We start from the raw sequence: 18,366 nt of genomic DNA, 5'->3' as shown, positions 1-18,366 counted from the left end.
TGCCGCAATAGTTGACCAGACAGACCTGTCTAACTTAGACATTTTTAGACTTTTTTAGACATTTTTAGACGATATTAGAAAAACGAACTGCCGCAATAGTTGACCAGACAGACCTGTCTAACTTAGACATTTTAAGACTTTTTTAGACATTTTTAGACGATATTATCGATAATATCAGAGAAAAACGAACTGTCGCAATAGTTGACCAGACAGACCTGTCTAACTTAGACATTTTTAGACTTTTTTAGACATTTTTAGACGATATTATCGATAATATCGGAGAAAAACGAAATGTCCCAATAGTTGCCCAGACAGACCTGTCTAACATAAACATTTTTAGACGATAATATCGGATAACGTTAAAAAGTGCAATGTCGCGCCTTCCTCTTATCTGCTCTACATAAAAAGCTAAATTTATTCCTATATACCTTTTAACGAGGACATCATTCACATCTAACATCTACATAATAGTGAAGCTCTACCTTTGATGTCATTTTTGGAGATATTATATATGGTATTCAGGAAATAAGACCGGAATTGTGTTTCCATGCTGTACATGACCTTGTTTACATAAGACTACAAGCTAAAGACAAAGACTTGGACAAAGACAAAGACTTAGAAAGTACTGGGTTCATGTGTACAGTAAGTAGACCACTAGAAACTCTTACAGACTACATACTGTTCTACACAGAGTGAGGAATAAGGTGTAATTATAATCAAGATAAAATGACAAGCGAACAAGTAACACCAAGTGATCCAGAAGTGAACATTTCTAGACAAAAACGCAAAGTAAACAGCAAATATATGATAGGAAACAATGGTATACTTTGCAATATAAAAACATGGAACTGACAGTGACTCCTCATGTAGTGAAATAGATTTAGAAGAATTTGATGAAGAAGTTATTACCAAAAACTGGGCAGAAGAATGCATAACTAGTCATTTGAAGGATAGAATGATTATGGAATGGGGAAATACATTTAAATCGCCTATGAGATTTAAATGGTGTGGAAATGGAAGCAAAGAAGAACAATGCAATTGTATTGAAACTTTTAGTGAAGCATGGATTGAAGCTTTGGACAAAATAAATCCAGATTCAAAAACTAATGGAAATGACCAATTGATACAATTCAGATTCAAACATAACCTTATTAATGTTTACACTACCACTGGAACAGTAATGTTTCAAGGCCACTACTTAGACTGGATTACTACACATCTAGTACAACTATTACAGTGGATAGAGGAAATACTCAGCCAGTGCAGATGCATAAACAGCAACAATGAGACTCCAGATGCAGATATTACAAAAGAGCAGACAAAACAGCCTTCAAAAACAGTGAACAATAGTAAAATAAAGAAATCGGTTATGAGACACAAGCCAGTTGAGAATGTTAAGCAGATGACACCAGCCACCCCTTCCAGAATTTCACAGCGTACATCATTATCTCCAACACTTAAAAATAAAGCTACACTGGATACCACAGAGCTGGCAGCTACATTAGGTGAAATGTTCAAAAATGTTCAACAAATAGAGAAGAAATATTGTGAGATAATCAAAAATGGAAACATGGTAAAAGAAGTAACTGCACAGTTGAAGATAATAAATGATACTAGTACTCTGAACAATCAATCTAAACAAATGCAGAAGATATCAAAGTTGGTAGATAAAACCATAGACCCTCCAGTAGAGGGATACGAAACTGCGGTATTTTCTTTGATGTTAGGTGGTTTTGAATCCTGTAATGTTTATTTGCTCCCAGATTAGTTTATTTGCGTAACGTTCTGCCGAGCTGAGCTAAATGTAGATCACATCACGTGAATCACGAGCCGCGACTATGCAAATCGCATGTAAATTGCCTATACACTCGCAATCTACGAGACGTGATTATGTAAATCAAGAGAGGCAAAGCTTATTTGAAAAATATGGCGTGTGTTTGGAAAGAGTCCCAGAGCGACGACGAAGAATTTACATCTGTATTTTCTGATTACGACTTTAGCGACTACTGGAGGGTCTATGATAAAACTGAAACCTTAACCAAAGATCCAAAGTCAAATATGGGTGGTGATGTCAGCAAAACAGATATATTAACCTTACAAGATAAACTTGACACATTAGAGAAGAACACAAAGAAAATTACAGATACTGTCAAACTGAATAAACAATGTCTTGATTCAATGTTATTGTCGATTGATGTCACAAATGTTGAATTAAAAAAACATAAAGACATGATGACTCAACAAATAAGCAACGAAAAGGCTTATGTCCAAAAAGAACTGATGAAGTAAAATGAAGAAATTGAAGATTTAAGACAACAAAACAGGGTACTCCATAACCAAATCAAAGAAACTGATGAAACCTACAAGAGAAATATACAATTCCAGTCATCCAACTCATATGAGGCTTTGTCGGTTCATAGTGACAATGCATCCCAAAGCTGCACTTTGCCAACAACAACAGATTATGGGTTTCAGACTCAACGGACAAGAAGAAATATAAAACAAACTCATGCTATACAGACCATTATAGTGGGCGACTCAATACTGAAAAACATAAACCGTAAAGGGCTATACAGAAATACACAGATAAAAACTCTTCGCAGAAAGAAAATTAATGATGTGGATATATATTTACAAGGTACCACAGCTGATGATATACAAGTAATTGTTATACATGTAGGAACAAACAACATAAGTGATGGGTGTTCTACAGAATCATGTATGGATGACTTCTTAGATCTTGTAATACATGCTGAACAGAAATATCCAAATGCTAAAATATGTATATCATCAATCGTAAATAGAAGACAAAATGCATACTTAAATGAAGAGATTGACAAATTAAATAAGGAACTGAAAACATTATGTTATAGGAAAAGTAATCTTATCTACATCGATAACGGAAATACAAGTCCAGAGCAGCATCTTCTTGATGGAATTCATCTCAACATGTATGGAACTGCCAAACTTGTAAAAAACATGAAAGATAAAGTAGAACCAATACTGGGAGTGAATAGATATCAGCAAACCAATGTTAAGAAGACCAGAGTCCCTATACCAGAAGAAAGACCAATATTCAGACAAGCATATATGTGCAATCAGCATGGAATGAACCCAGGTATTACTCATCCAATATATATCCATCACAGTATTACACACAATATGGCCAAAGGCCAAAAGATAGCCATATTTAATAATGAGTAGAATACAGAGAACGGCATTATCAATCTCCTACTGGAACGTTCAGGGCTAGAGTAATAAAGTAGGTGACAATGATTTTATTAACAAAATTACTGAACATGACATTATTGGGCTTGGAGAAACCTGGCTGGATAACAGTACAAAGGATAAACGTCAAATTCCAGGATACTATCTACAATCAAATATAAGACAATCTCAAAGAAGAGGAGGAATCTCAGTTATAATCAAACAAGAACTAAAAAAAGGAATAAAAATCATAAACATGAATCAAGAAGACATAATATGTTGTAAACTAAAGAAAAAATTCTTCAATACCACAACTGATATCTATATTTGTTTTCTTTACAATCCTCCTATTAACTCAACATATGCTAAACAAAATTTCTTTGATAATCTTGAAAAAAAGATTACAGAGTATTCTAAATTGGGTGACGTTATAATTCAAGGAGACTTTAACAGTAGAACTGGAATTTTGCCAGATTATATTGAAAATGATACCTCTAGATTTTTACCTTTACCAGATTCTTACAACATAGATGATAACGACCCACGTCATAATAAGGATATAACTGTCAACTGTTATGGAAACATGTTGATAAATTTATGTAAAAATTGTAATCTAAATATTTTAAATGGTAGAATCCCTGGTGATTCAACTGGAAATTTTACATGTTTCCACTACAATGGGGTCAGTACAGTAGATTACACAGTCGTTTCATCATCTTTATTGAATCAGTTTGAATATTTCAGAGTTCATGATTTTACCTTTTATTCAGACCATTGCCAAATTTCTTGTCTTTTTAAACTACCAAAACATTTATCATTAGATAATGACACAAACAACGAACAATTATACTGTCTACCCAAAACATGGAAATGGAATCTATTGTACAGCTTCACATATCAAGATACATTGGCCTCAGACAGGGTACAACAAAAAATTAATTTATTTCTAGAGAGAAAATATGAAAAAAATAATGATGGGGTTAATGAAGCAGTTAAAGCATTTAACTCAATAATAGATACTTCAGCAACACCAATATTAAACAAATGTAAACCACAGTCAAAGAAAAGAAAGAAAAAGTGGTTTGATAAAGAATGTCAAACAATAAAAAATGATCTTATAAAAACAGCTAAGTTGCTGAGCAAGTTTCCATATGATAACAACCTTCGTGAGACATATTACAGTAAAAAGAAAAAATTCAAACGATTTATTATAAAGAAAAAAAGAGAGGAACAAAATTTGTTACTAAACAAACTATCAAATCTCAAAAAAAACAACCCAAAAGAATTTTGGAAAATTATAAATGCTATGAAAGATTCAAAGAAAGATAGCAACAACCCAATATCACCTGAGAAATGGTTACAATACTACAACATTTTAAATGAAAATACCACTCAGAATAGTGACAACAACATACATACTAAAATAACAAATCTAGAAAAAAATATCTCACATGACCTTAATATAAATAAAAACATAACAGAAAAAAAAAACTAAACTATCAATAAACTGTCTTAAATCTAAAAAATCTGCTGGTTATGATGGTATATGTCCTGAATTATTGAAACATGGCTCAAATTATTTAACTAAGTCACTAACAAAATTATTCAATTTAATACTAGATGCAGGTATATTTCCAGACATGTGGAATACCAGCATCATAACACACCTATATAAGAGAGGGGACAGTCACGATCCAAATAATTACAGAGGAATTTCTGACTCCAGCAGTATCGGCAAAGCGTTCTGCTCCATCATAAACCTAAGACTTACACAATATTTAGAGGACAACAAAATTATCAGCAACAAGTCATTGTCAATGACACGTCCCCGTTCCGTTCATATTTGAGTGACATATACATTCAAAGCAGATCATGACCGAAATGCACCTGCATATGTACAACACATTGTGCTAAATCTGAACAAAATCCATCCATGCATGACTGAGATCCGGTTCTGGAATTGTGAAAATACGTGATTTTGATGCATTTTCGGCCTTAAAATGGCCATCATTCCGCTATTGTTAAGCAGATCATGAAACAAAGGCACATATCTATTTGTGACATGATGTACCATGTGTGTGTGAAGTTTGAACTTGATCAATCCAGACATGTCTTGGATACGGATCCAGAACTGAATTCTTTAACAAAATGGCCGCCAGTCAGCCATTTCGAACTTGATCCGAAAAAAAAAAAGACGTGCATCAAGGTCCTATTATGTTTAATGTATGTACCAAATTTGAACAAAATCCATCCATGCATAACTGAGATACGGGTCCGGAATGGTGAAAATGTGCGATTTCAATGCATTTTCGGCCTTAAAGCGGCCGCCATTTGGCTATCGTTAATGAGATCATGAAACAAATGCACATACATATTTGTGACATGATGTACCTTTTGTGTGTGAAGTTTGAACTCGATCAATCCAAGCATGTCTCGGATACGGATCCAGAACTGAATTCTTTAAAACAAAATGGCCGCCAGTTGGCTATTTCGAACTTGATCCGAAAAAAAAAATGACGTGCATCAAGGTCCTATTATGTTTAATGTATGTACCAAATTTGAATGAAATCCGTTCATGCATAACTGAGATCCGGGTCCGGAATGGTGAAAATGTGCGATTTCAATGCATTTTCGGCCTTAAAGCGGCCGCCATTTGGCTATCGTTAATGAGATCATGAAACAAATGCACATACATATTTGTGACATGATGTACCTTGTGTGTGTGAAGTTTGAACTTGATCAATCCAGACATGTCTCGGATACGGATCCAGAACTGAATTCTTTAAAACAAAATGGCCGCCAGTCGGCTATTTCGAACTTGATCCGAAAAAAAAAATGACGTGCATCAAGGTCCTATTATGTTTAATGTATGTACCAAATTTGAATGAAATCCGTCCATGCATAACTGAGATCCGGGTCCGGAATGGTGAAATGTGAGATTTCAATGCATTTTCGGCCTTAAAGCGGCCGCCATTTGGCTATCGTTAATGAGATCATGAAACAAATGCACATACATATTTGTGACATGATGTACCTTGTGTGTGTGAAGTTTGAACTCGATCAATCCAAGCATGTCTCAGATACGGATCCAGAACTGAATTCTTTAAAACAAAATGGCCGCCAGTCGGCCATTTCGAACCCGATCCAAAAAAAAAATGACGTGCATCAAGGTCCTATTATGTTTAATCTATGTACCAAATTTGAACAAAATCCGTCCATGCATAACTGAGATCCGGGTCCGGAATGGTGAAAATGTGCGATTTTGATGCATTTTCGGCCTTAAAATGGCCGCTATTCGGCTATCGTTAATCGGATCATGAAAAAAATGCATGTGCATATGTCCCATATAATGTGTGATGTATGAGTGAAGTTTGAACTTAATCGGTCCATGCATGTTCGAGATACAGGTGATCACGGACGCACGGACGCACGGACGGACGCACACAGGGCAAAACATAAGTCCCCGTTTTCGGACTGCGTCCGAACGGGGACTAATAATCAAGCAGGATTCAGAAAAAATCATCGCACAACAGACCAAATATTTGTACTTAAAACAATAATTGAAAAATATCTTAAAAAGAATAAAAAATTCTATTGTTGCTTTGTAGATTTTCAAAAAGCTTTTGATAATGTATGGAGAAATGGGCTATTTTATAAACTTTTAAAGGCTGGTATTAATGGTAAACTATATTTAGTTATAAAAAACATGTATCTCCAGACATACATGTACGCAACCATAAAATCAGGGCACAAAATCACTTGTATGTTCGAAATTAAAAAAGGAGTAAAACAGGGCTGTGTGATGAGTCCAACGCTTTTCAATCTTTTCATAAATGATTTAAGTACATCAATTCCAGTCATGAACAACTAAATCCAGCCATACTGAATGATAAAACTGTATCATCATTATTATATGCAGATGATTTAGTTCTTATGTCTCAAACAGCTCCCGGTTTGCAAAATTTAATAAATATTTTGGAGACATATTGTTCTGAATGGAACCTAGAAATAAATTTATCTAAAACAAAAATCTTAATTTTTAGGAATAAATCATTAAAAACTTCTGAATACTTCCATTACAAAAATACAATTATTTGATGGGATAATAATCTCATCATCTGGAAATTTTATAGAAGCAAAGAAAACATTAGCAGAGAAAGCATGCAAAGCTATGTTTATACTGAACAAAACATTGGAAGGGAACACTGACATCAAACTTTTTCTGAAATTGTTTCATTCAAACATTAAACCCATTTTACTCTATGGTGCAGATGTCTGGGGATCAGACATTTTGGATTTTGGAAAATGGGAGAAATGTCCAATTGAGAAAACCCACTTAAAATTTTGTAAGAGAACACTTTGTTTAAACAGATATACAAGCAACGCAGCATGTAGGAGCGAAATAGGCGAACTACCACTATTAATAGAAATTAAAAAAATGCTAATAAAATACTGGTTAAGACTAAAAGATATGCCAGAGGATAACCTTGCAAAACAAGCATACTATGAACAACGAAAATCACAGCAACATACATGGTTATCATCAGTAAATAAAATATTAAAAGATAATTATTACACATCATTAATAAATTTTACAACAGGTATTCCAAAAAGAAACATTCATAAAATTATAAATAACATTGAAGCAAATATAAAACAAAAATATGTAAACCAGTGGAAGTCACAAATCTCAAATGATAATAGTAAACTTAGAACATTTGCAAAAATCAAATTTAAATACTCTTTTGAGCCGTTTTTGACACTACAAAACATTAACCATAGAAATGCATTACTAAAATTGAGAACAAGCACGCACAAACTTGAAATTGAAAAGGGCAGGTACACACACCCTAAAACACCAGTAAATGAAAGAAAATGCAAACAGTGCAACATGAATGTGATTGAGGATGAATTTCACTTTCTCATGATCTGTCCAAAATATGGAAACTTGCGCTAACATCTTACGTCTGAATTTAATTTTCTATCACATGATGCACACAATACATTCATTCGATTGCTCAGTGCAGATGGTTGTGAAATTATAAAAAAGGTTTCACAGTTTATTTACAAAGCCTTTCAAAAAAGAATAGATAGTTGATAGCTTTGAATTTTATTATTATTAGTCTTAGTTTTATAATTATTAAACTGATTACCAGTAGTATTAGTAAAAAATTTAACACATTACATTTTACTTTTATACTTAACATTATAATATTTTCTCTTTCTTTATTATTTCACTATTATTATACTTTTATTGCTACTGTACTGATAGAAATACTGTATTTCTAAAGATACAATAAATATTATTATTATTATTAAAAAGTAAGGGAAAAAGGTAAGTAAAAAAAACACGTTAAAATAACATAATATTAAGGTAGAGATGCAGTTTATTTGTGAATTTCAATCAAAAATAGTTTTTTTCGTTTTTTATATAGATTTTTAACTAAAGAACATTCTGTGAAAATTTGACCAATGAATTCTTATTGGAACACCGTTAAAATTGCTGTTTATTTTCTGGTTAAAAATAAAAAACACTCACACGTGGCAATGTTTATGTCCAATTGCCTAATTTGCATGAGTAACCAAATAACAGGACCTTTGATTGACAATATGCAAATCGAGATTGTACGGGTCATAGTTCATTCAATTCACGCGCATGTGCAATTATTCTCAAATCAGTTCTCGCTCGCAAGCAAACCAAACATTATATTTCCTCAGCGTTTTTTCCTAATTTTTATCATTACATTATGCGTGGTGTGAAAAGAAAGAGAGGTAGAAAGAAAATTCAGATGATTTCTATGTCGGAAGAGGCAAAAGCTACACTGAAGGCATCAGCCCACCGAACGAAAAACAAAATTGATGTGAGCGTCCAAACATGACTTTCCCTGAAGGCATGAATCCGAGTTTCTGATTGACTGAGAGATTTTATTTTTAAATAATTGTTCTCAAAAAATAAACTGAGCATGTGAAGAATAATTTAACATTGTTTACAGTGATAACTGCTCATTGTCGAAACGAAGCTTACCCATTCACGCTAGTCACAATAAACATCATACTCTTGAATAGGCGTCAATGACTACGGTAAAACTTAGACTCTATTTTAGGCATCAGGAATGATTGAAATATCCGAAAATGACGCCAAAATACACCTTAAAAGTCCCATTTTATTTTTTTTCTAAATCCCATCCCGAATTTACGGCAGAATCTGGTCCCTCAAATAAGGGACACGTGAGCTTTGATTCTAACCGGATATATTGCACTGGGTCGGGGAGATACAAACTTTTGTGTATCTTTTGTCCAATGGATACCTCTACTACGATCATTCGCAAGTTTTGCTAGGTGGTGCGAGACAGCTTTGTTTGCAACCGGACGAACTTCGTTTAATTCAATGAAGCAAACAACTGACAATGCTAAAATAAATTGCAGAGGTACGCTAAAATTAATTGAAAACAACCAAATAATTTCAATGAAAAATAAATCACAGAGAGATGTAACTTGATACATTACGGTAACAACTCTTTTGGCGCGCTGACCGCTTCTGCGCGTCTGATGTTTTGTTTTCCTTGTCATAATACTTACTGATTGATGATTTTGTTTTGATTTTTGAGTTTTTTAGCCTGCAACTCGACCACGACCTTTGCTTTTTCCGTGAAAAATGGGGAAGTTTACGTCAATTTGACGGACATTCCATTTTTTTAAACTAACGAAGCACACTGTTTAGCACTCCTATTTTTTTTCATTTGCCGATTTCTATTCAGAAAAATTCGACCGCTCGAAAATGCACCTTAATTTTGCACTATTAAAACATGTCAGATTTCCAACACTAATTATTTAAAACCGGTCGAAATTTTAAAACTTTTAGGAGCTGGAGCTCTCTTCTTGCAGGCGACCGTCGGCGGTAGTACAACAGCATGTTTTGTACGTACATCCGTGCGCTGATTGTCTGCGACTGTCTTAGAAAATCCCTGAATGAGGCGTTGCTAAAATCGGAAAAATAAAAAAATGCCTCCTTAAAAAACGAACATAATTCAAATATTTCTTTTAACAAATATGTTGCAGTGGGAAAAATGGAATTGGAAACGATGAACAAAACTTCTGTGCCTTGCGTTTCGATTCTAGGATTACGCGATTATTCATTATTGTGCGTTCGCTTCCTGGAGTTGGTTCTCAATACTACATAAAAATCATCAAGAATAAATAATTTAATATCCCACTTTGTACTCTTCACGGTAAACCATAGGCTCTGAAATACTCGTAGATTGTTTATTGAAAATACATCGAAGAGAAGCCATGATGTTTTGATCGTGATAAAAGGTCACCTTCCTAGGACCGCCCCTGTTTAATAATTCATGAGATTACGTCATATTTACTGGGCATTGCCACGTGTTTTTATCGACCCCATCAAAACACTGGTATGAATGACGTGTTTCTGATTTATATATTCAAGAGCAGTTGTTCTGGTCCAACGATTTTACATAAAATGTCTATGTCTATACGTCAACTTTCAATTTCAATAGTCTAGAAAGTATGACAAAGCAGTAATTCCCGGTTTAACGCGCAAATATGCAAATTAGCCTTTTTCTCGTCTTCTATTTTTGGTGAATTCTTGGGTTTCAAATTAAAATAGCTGATAGACGCTTTGGCCATTTGCCTCGAAATTTTCACACATTATTGACAAGGTGTTTCCCCTTCAAAATGCGTCCGGACAGTTTATTACGGCGAGTGGAACAAAAATAACAAGTCCGCAATTAACATGGATATATAAATTATGCAAAAATAGAAAAGAGTGAACTTTGAGGTCATGCTGTGCGACTTTGAAAGTCGTTAGAGAGATGAGTGGACGCATTTGAATTAGTAGTATACCAAGGTATCCAGTGATGTAATTTTACCCACAAATGGACTTGAAGTTTTTAAGCTAATTTTTTTTAAACCACTTTTGTCCAAAAAAGCATATTTTTGACCCAAAATCAAAAACGCATTCTGGATATTTAAAATAAAGACAAGTTTTACAAAGTTTGTATAATAAGCTTTCAGAAAATATATAACATGTTGGTTATATAATACCATCTTCATTGTCTAATTACTCAATTAAAAAGCAAGCCAAATAAACTGCATCTCTACCTTAAGTAGTAAAAATTAATGTAGTTTGTGTTTATCAAAAAACACTTTCAGATACCATGTATCTAATTAGTTTATGATGGTTAGTATTAATAACGATAATGAACTTGTTGATATTGTTTTCAGACTGGAGAGTGGGGATTTCCTTAGTAAGTTCAGTGTACATAATATCCCTTTCATCAGTGTAATAGCTACAGTCTTCAATACTGTCACTGTTATGTTATGTAATATATTATGTATATCAAATTCACTTTAAAAATGTCAGTGATCGACTACTATAATATTAATAATCTGTCCAGTTGCAAATTACCACCAGGCTGGGTAATTGTAAACTACCCACTACTCTTTTGGAACACTGAGACTGACAGACCGACAGCTTTGTTATCAGCACATGTTCTACGTTCATTGATACACAGAGTGCGTGTGAATGTATAGCAATGGCTGATGCCAAGCTTGTCCATCGTCTGGTCGTCCATAGCTGCAGCTAGGTCGTCCATGGACCTCCCGGCATCAACGACTTCGCGATGTCAAAGATTTTAAATGTTATTACTCCTTACCGCTCAGCGTGTCCACTAGAAATTACTTTGCTCTTTCTAAAACGCACAGTAACCGTTGCAATGATATGGCCAGTCCTTACAGCACCGCCGACCATGCGACTTGAATGACTTTTGCACATGCGCGAAAAAAACAAAAAAACAAACAAATCCCGCGTCTGTTTATGAAGGTCTCATGCCACTAATTAACCAATGGCTGGGCGTAATCACCTGGGTCAGAGGTGAGACCAACATGTGGTCTTTTGTTTACTACTTAGCGGCTGTGTACCTGTGGGTTTATTCTGTGTGGTAATGGATGTTCTAATCTTGGTGTTTTTCCAGTGATTTCTCTTGGTGCAATCCAAATACAGTAGGTGTGTCTTGTTTACCTGAGATTTGCAAGAGTTTGAGCTGGCCAACATGTTAGTTTTTTTCATATGGTTGATTACTGGCATGTTGATTTCCCATTTTTGAGCCATATTTTCAACTTTCTTCGTCATTTTCATATAGCAATCTTGTCATATGTTAACATTGTCGTCTATGGAAATTCAATTAGTGGTATGAGCCCTGAAGTAACAGTTTGCCTAGGACCACCTGAGGTTGTTGTTTTAACCATAATTATGGCTCTATTCACTGGAATTTAGTCATTTTTGGCAGATCTCATCTTACATAACCAAAGTTTACTTTGACCTAATTATTATAATTTTTGACCTCTCCTGACCTTGCATAGATCTGATAATTATGAGGTTGTGTGTTCAAGCACACATTTCATGAGATCAGCTCCATTGATTTGGCAGGTATAGTGCAAAGTAACTGGGAATCTTTTTTATTTTTATTTTACCACTTTTCTTGCTTTGTATTCAACCTTTTAGACACAATGGAGTAATTTTTTATCCAGAAATGTTATATTTTGCTATGCGTTTCACCCATTTCTGTCAATCTCTTATATCTTGGTTGAAGATTTTGAAAATTTGTAATTCGGTATATTTTTTGCCCTAATCTTATTAATTGGCTGTGGTTGGGCTGTGGTCTGTAAATATAAATGTTTTTATTAAACTGGTCCAAAAATTTTATTCATTCATCAATGAATTATTCATGTCACCACTAATTTCAATGGCTCTAGGAATTCTGAGAAAAATGCTTAACCCCATTTTATGGGTTTTTTGTCTTATTTTCACATTATGGCAGACAAACTTAACAATTTGTAGTGCGGTCATTTCTAATGTACCGTATTCAAAGTTTAATGAGGTCAAAATCCCAAATATTTAAATAAATTCTCAAAATTGTGTTGTGTATCTTGTCACTGACAGGAGATTTGCATACTGTCAGTATATTAGCCAAGTAGTACAACTCTTTCAATTTCACAATTATTGCTCTTTTCTCAGAATTTTTGTGAATAGTTAGCTAATTAATCCCATCTTGAGTTTATTATTGAACAGTGCATGTACCCCCCCCCCCCCCCCAATTAATCAGAAATCCTGTTGATTTGAATTTAATTTGATCAGGGATGTGTAATACAAGTATTTTATATTTAGATCCTTTTCTTGTTTGTATATTTTTATTTTTATTTCTTTTTAAATCATAAAATTGTTTCGTTGAACTACTTTTTTTCACATAAGATTTGATTAAGTATTTTATGTTGAGCAAATTCTATGTGTGGCCATGGTAAATCAAACCACTGTTGTGTTTTGGTATATCCAAGGTTGCCCGTCACAGGTCTCCGGCCTAAATGCAGATACCGTGGAATTGTTTTTTTGTTTTTAATTAATTGGAGAAATAATGAGCTGATGAATTGAGACTTTTGATTCAGTAGAATTTTTTTTTTTTTTTAAATTATAGTGATAAACTACTTTTAATTGTCATTATTCTATGTATTATTTCTAGAAATTAATTAAAATTACTAATCATGCCAAACGTTGGTCTGTACTTGTTTGTGGTGAATGAGAACATTATATTTTACAGTACTGCATCTAATAATCAGGCTTATATTCATTGCCTACCATCTATTTTGGTGTTATGCTGAGTGTGTATGTTGCCACTTTCTACAACTAATTGTCTGGGTATAGGGCGCCACCAAGTGGTAGATTTTGATAAATAACTCCCAGGGTTTAAATTTTGGGGATTTTTTTTGCATGGGAAATTACTCGTCTAATGATATTCCATCATATATAAGATCAACAAGAACTTTATTAAACCTTCTTATTTCTCTGAAGGTCTCATGCCACTAATTAACCAATGGCTGCTCGTAGCCCTCAATTTAAATGCCCAGCAAGAACCAATGAAATTTTTTAAATATTATTTTTCTCAGGTGCTCCCTGTTTGAGGGCGTAATCACCTGGGTCAGAGGTGAGACCAACATGTGGTCTTTTGTTTACTACTTAGCGGCTGTGTACCTGTGGGTTTATTCTGTGTGGTAATGGATGTTCTAATCTTGGTGTTTTTCCAGTGATTTCTCTTGGTGCAATCCAAATACAGTAGGTGTGTCTTGTTTACCTGAGATTTGCAAGAGTTTGAGCTGGCCAACATGTTAGTTTTTTTCATATGGTTGATTACTGGCATGTTGATTTCCCATTTTTGAGCCATATTTTCAACTTTCTTCGTCATTTTCATATAGCAATCTTGTCATATGTTAACATTGTCGTCTATGGAAATTCAATTAGTGGTATGAGCCCTGAAGTAACAGTTTGCCTAGGACCACCTGAGGTTGTTGTTTTAACCATAATTATGGCTCTATTCACTGGAATTTAGTCATTTTTGGCAGATCTCATCTTACATAACCAAAGTTTACTTTGACCTAATTATTATAATTTTTGACCTCTCCTGACCTTGCATAGATCTGATAATTATGAGGTTGTGTGTTCAAGCACACATTTCATGAGATCAGCTCCATTGATTTGGCAGGTATAGTGCAAAGTAACTGGGAATCTTTTTTATTTTTATTTTACCACTTTTCTTGCTTTGTATTCAACCTTTTAGACACAATGGAGTAATTTTTTATCCAGAAATGTTATATTTTGCTATGCGTTTCACCCATTTCTGTCAATCTCTTATATCTTGGTTGAAGATTTTGAAAATTTGTAATTCGGTATATTTTTTGCCCTAATCTTATTAATTGGCTGTGGTTGGGCTGTGGTCTGTAAATATAAATGTTTTTATTAAACTGGTCCAAAAATTTTATTCATTCATCAATGAATTATTCATGTCACCACTAATTTCAATGGCTCTAGGAATTCTGAGAAAAATGCTTAACCCCATTTTATGGGTTTTTTGTCTTATTTTCACATTATGGCAGACAAACTTAACAATTTGTAGTGCGGTCATTTCTAATGTACCGTATTCAAAGTTTAATGAGGTCAAAATCCCAAATATTTAAATAAATTCTCAAAATTGTGTTGTGTATCTTGTCACTGACAGGAGATTTGCATACTGTCAGTATATTAGCCAAGTAGTACAACTCTTTCAATTTCACAATTATTGCTCTTTTCTCAGAATTTTTGTGAATAGTTAGCTAATTAATCCCATCTTGAGTTTATTATTGAACAGTGCATGTACCCCCCCCCCCAATTAATCAGAAATCCTGTTGATTTGAATTTAATTTGATCAGGGATGTGTAATACAAGTATTTTATATTTAGATCCTTTTCTTGTTTGTATATTTTTATTTTTATTTCTTTTTAAATCATAAAATTGTTTCGTTGAACTACTTTTTTTCACATAAGATTTGATTAAGTATTTTATGTTGAGCAAATTCTATGTGTGGCCATGGTAAATCAAACCACTGTTGTGTTTTGGTATATCCAAGGTTGCCCGTCACAGGTCTCCGGCCTAAATGCAGATACCGTGGAATTGTTTTTTTGTTTTTAATTAATTGGAGAAATAATGAGCTGATGAATTGAGACTTTTGATTCAGTAGAATTTTTTTTTTTTTTTAAATTATAGTGATAAACTACTTTTAATTGTCATTATTCTATGTATTATTTCTAGAAATTAATTAAAATTACTAATCATGCCAAATGTTGGTCTGTACTTGTTTGTGGTGAATGAGAACATTATATTTTACAGTACTGCATCTAATAATCAGGCTTATATTCATTGCCTACCATCTATTTTGGTGTTATGCTGAGTGTGTATGTTGCCACTTTCTACAACTAATTGTCTGGGTATAGGGCGCCACCAAGTGGTAGATTTTGATAAATAACTCCCAGGGTTTAAATTTTGGGGATTTTTTTTGCATGGGAAATTACTCGTCTAATGATATTCCATCATATATAAGATCAACAAGAACTTTATTAAACCTTCTTATTTCTCTGAAGGTCTCATGCCACTAATTAACCAATGGCTGCTCGTAGCCCTCAATTTAAATGCCCAGCAAGAACCAATGAAATTTTTTAAATATTATTTTTCTCAGGTGCTCCCTGTTTGAGGGCGTAATCACCTGGGTCAGAGGTGAGACCAACATGTGGTCTTTTGTTTACTACTTAGCGGCTGTGTACCTGTGGGTTTATTCTGTGTGGTAATGGATGTTCTAATCTTGGTGTTTTTCCAGTGATTTCTCTTGGTGCAATCCAAATACAGTAGGTGTGTCTTGTTTACCTGAGATTTGCAAGAGTTTGAGCTGGCCAACATGTTAGTTTTTTTCATATGGTTGATTACTGGCATGTTGATTTCCCATTTTTGAGCCATATTTTCAACTTTCTTCGTCATTTTCATATAGCAATCTTGTCATATGTTAACATTGTCGTCTATGGAAATTCAATTAGTGGTATGAGCCCTGAAGTAACAGTTTGCCTAGGACCACCTGAGGTTGTTGTTTTAACCATAATTATGGCTCTATTCACTGGAATTTAGTCATTTTTGGCAGATCTCATCTTACATAACCAAAGTTTACTTTGACCTAATTATTATAATTTTTGACCTCTCCTGACCTTGCATAGATCTGATAATTATGAGGTTGTGTGTTCAAGCACACATTTCATGAGATCAGCTCCATTGATTTGGCAGGTATAGTGCAAAGTAACTGGGAATCTTTTTTATTTTTATTTTACCACTTTTCTTGCTTTGTATTCAACCTTTTAGACACAATGGAGTAATTTTTTATCCAGAAATGTTATATTTTGCTATGCGTTTCACCCATTTCTGTCAATCTCTTATATCTTGGTTGAAGATTTTGAAAATTTGTAATTCGGTATATTTTTTGCCCTAATCTTATTAATTGGCTGTGGTTGGGCTGTGGTCTGTAAATATAAATGTTTTTATTAAACTGGTCCAAAAATTTTATTCATTCATCAATGAATTATTCATGTCACCACTAATTTCAATGGCTCTAGGAATTCTGAGAAAAATGCTTAACCCCATTTTATGGGTTTTTTGTCTTATTTTCACATTATGGCAGACAAACTTAACAATTTGTAGTGCGGTCATTTCTAATGTACCGTATTCAAAGTTTAATGAGGTCAAAATCCCAAATATTTAAATAAATTCTCAAAATTGTGTTGTGTATCTTGTCACTGACAGGAGATTTGCATACTGTCAGTATATTAGCCAAGTAGTACAACTCTTTCAATTTCACAATTATTGCTCTTTTCTCAGAATTTTTGTGAATAGTTAGCTAATTAATCCCATCTTGAGTTTATTATTGAACAGTGCATGTACCCCCCCCCCCCAATTAATCAGAAATCCTGTTGATTTGAATTTAATTTGATCAGGGATGTGTAATACAAGTATTTTATATTTAGATCCTTTTCTTGTTTGTATATTTTTATTTTTATTTCTTTTTAAATCATAAAATTGTTTCGTTGAACTACTTTTTTTCACATAAGATTTGATTAAGTATTTTATGTTGAGCAAATTCTATGTGTGGCCATGGTAAATCAAACCACTGTTGTGTTTTGGTATATCCAAGGTTGCCCGTCACAGGTCTCCGGCCTAAATGCAGATACCGTGGAATTGTTTTTTTGTTTTTAATTAATTGGAGAAATAATGAGCTGATGAATTGAGACTTTTGATTCAGTAGAATTTTTTTTTTTTTTTAAATTATAGTGATAAACTACTTTTAATTGTCATTATTCTATGTATTATTTCTAGAAATTAATTAAAATTACTAATCATGCCAAACGTTGGTCTGTACTTGTTTGTGGTGAATGAGAACATTATATTTTACAGTACTGCATCTAATAATCAGGCTTATATTCATTGCCTACCATCTATTTTGGTGTTATGCTGAGTGTGTATGTTGCCACTTTCTACAACTAATTGTCTGGGTATAGGGCGCCACCAAGTGGTAGATTTTGATAAATAACTCCCAGGGTTTAAATTTTGGGGATTTTTTTTGCATGGGAAATTACTCGTCTAATGATATTCCATCATATATAAGATCAACAAGAACTTTATTAAACCTTCTTATTTCTCTGAAGGTCTCATGCCACTAATTAACCAATGGCTGCTCGTAGCCCTCAATTTAAATGCCCAGCAAGAACCAATGAAATTTTTTAAATATTATTTTTCTCAGG

General features: G+C 33.7%; 1 protein-coding gene across 1 annotated transcript in view; it reads right to left on the bottom strand.

The window, feature by feature from the left end:
* Positions 1-11,979, bottom strand: part of LOC146725401 (uncharacterized) — a 38,132-nt gene extending 26,153 nt beyond the window's left edge. The window contains exon 1 of the mRNA XM_085496348.1: positions 11,883-11,979. The gene's annotated coding sequence lies outside the window, so the exon portion shown is untranslated. The remainder of the gene's footprint in view (positions 1-11,882) is intronic.
* Between the last annotated feature and the right edge of the window lie 6,387 nt (positions 11,980-18,366).

The sequence above is a fragment of the Saccoglossus kowalevskii genome, unplaced genomic scaffold (genome assembly GCF_978046115.1).
Source record: "Saccoglossus kowalevskii unplaced genomic scaffold, keSacKowa6.1 SCAFFOLD_173, whole genome shotgun sequence".
Classification (NCBI taxonomy): Eukaryota; Metazoa; Hemichordata; class Enteropneusta; family Harrimaniidae; genus Saccoglossus; species Saccoglossus kowalevskii.
This window is presented reverse-complemented; position numbering and strand designations above follow the sequence as displayed.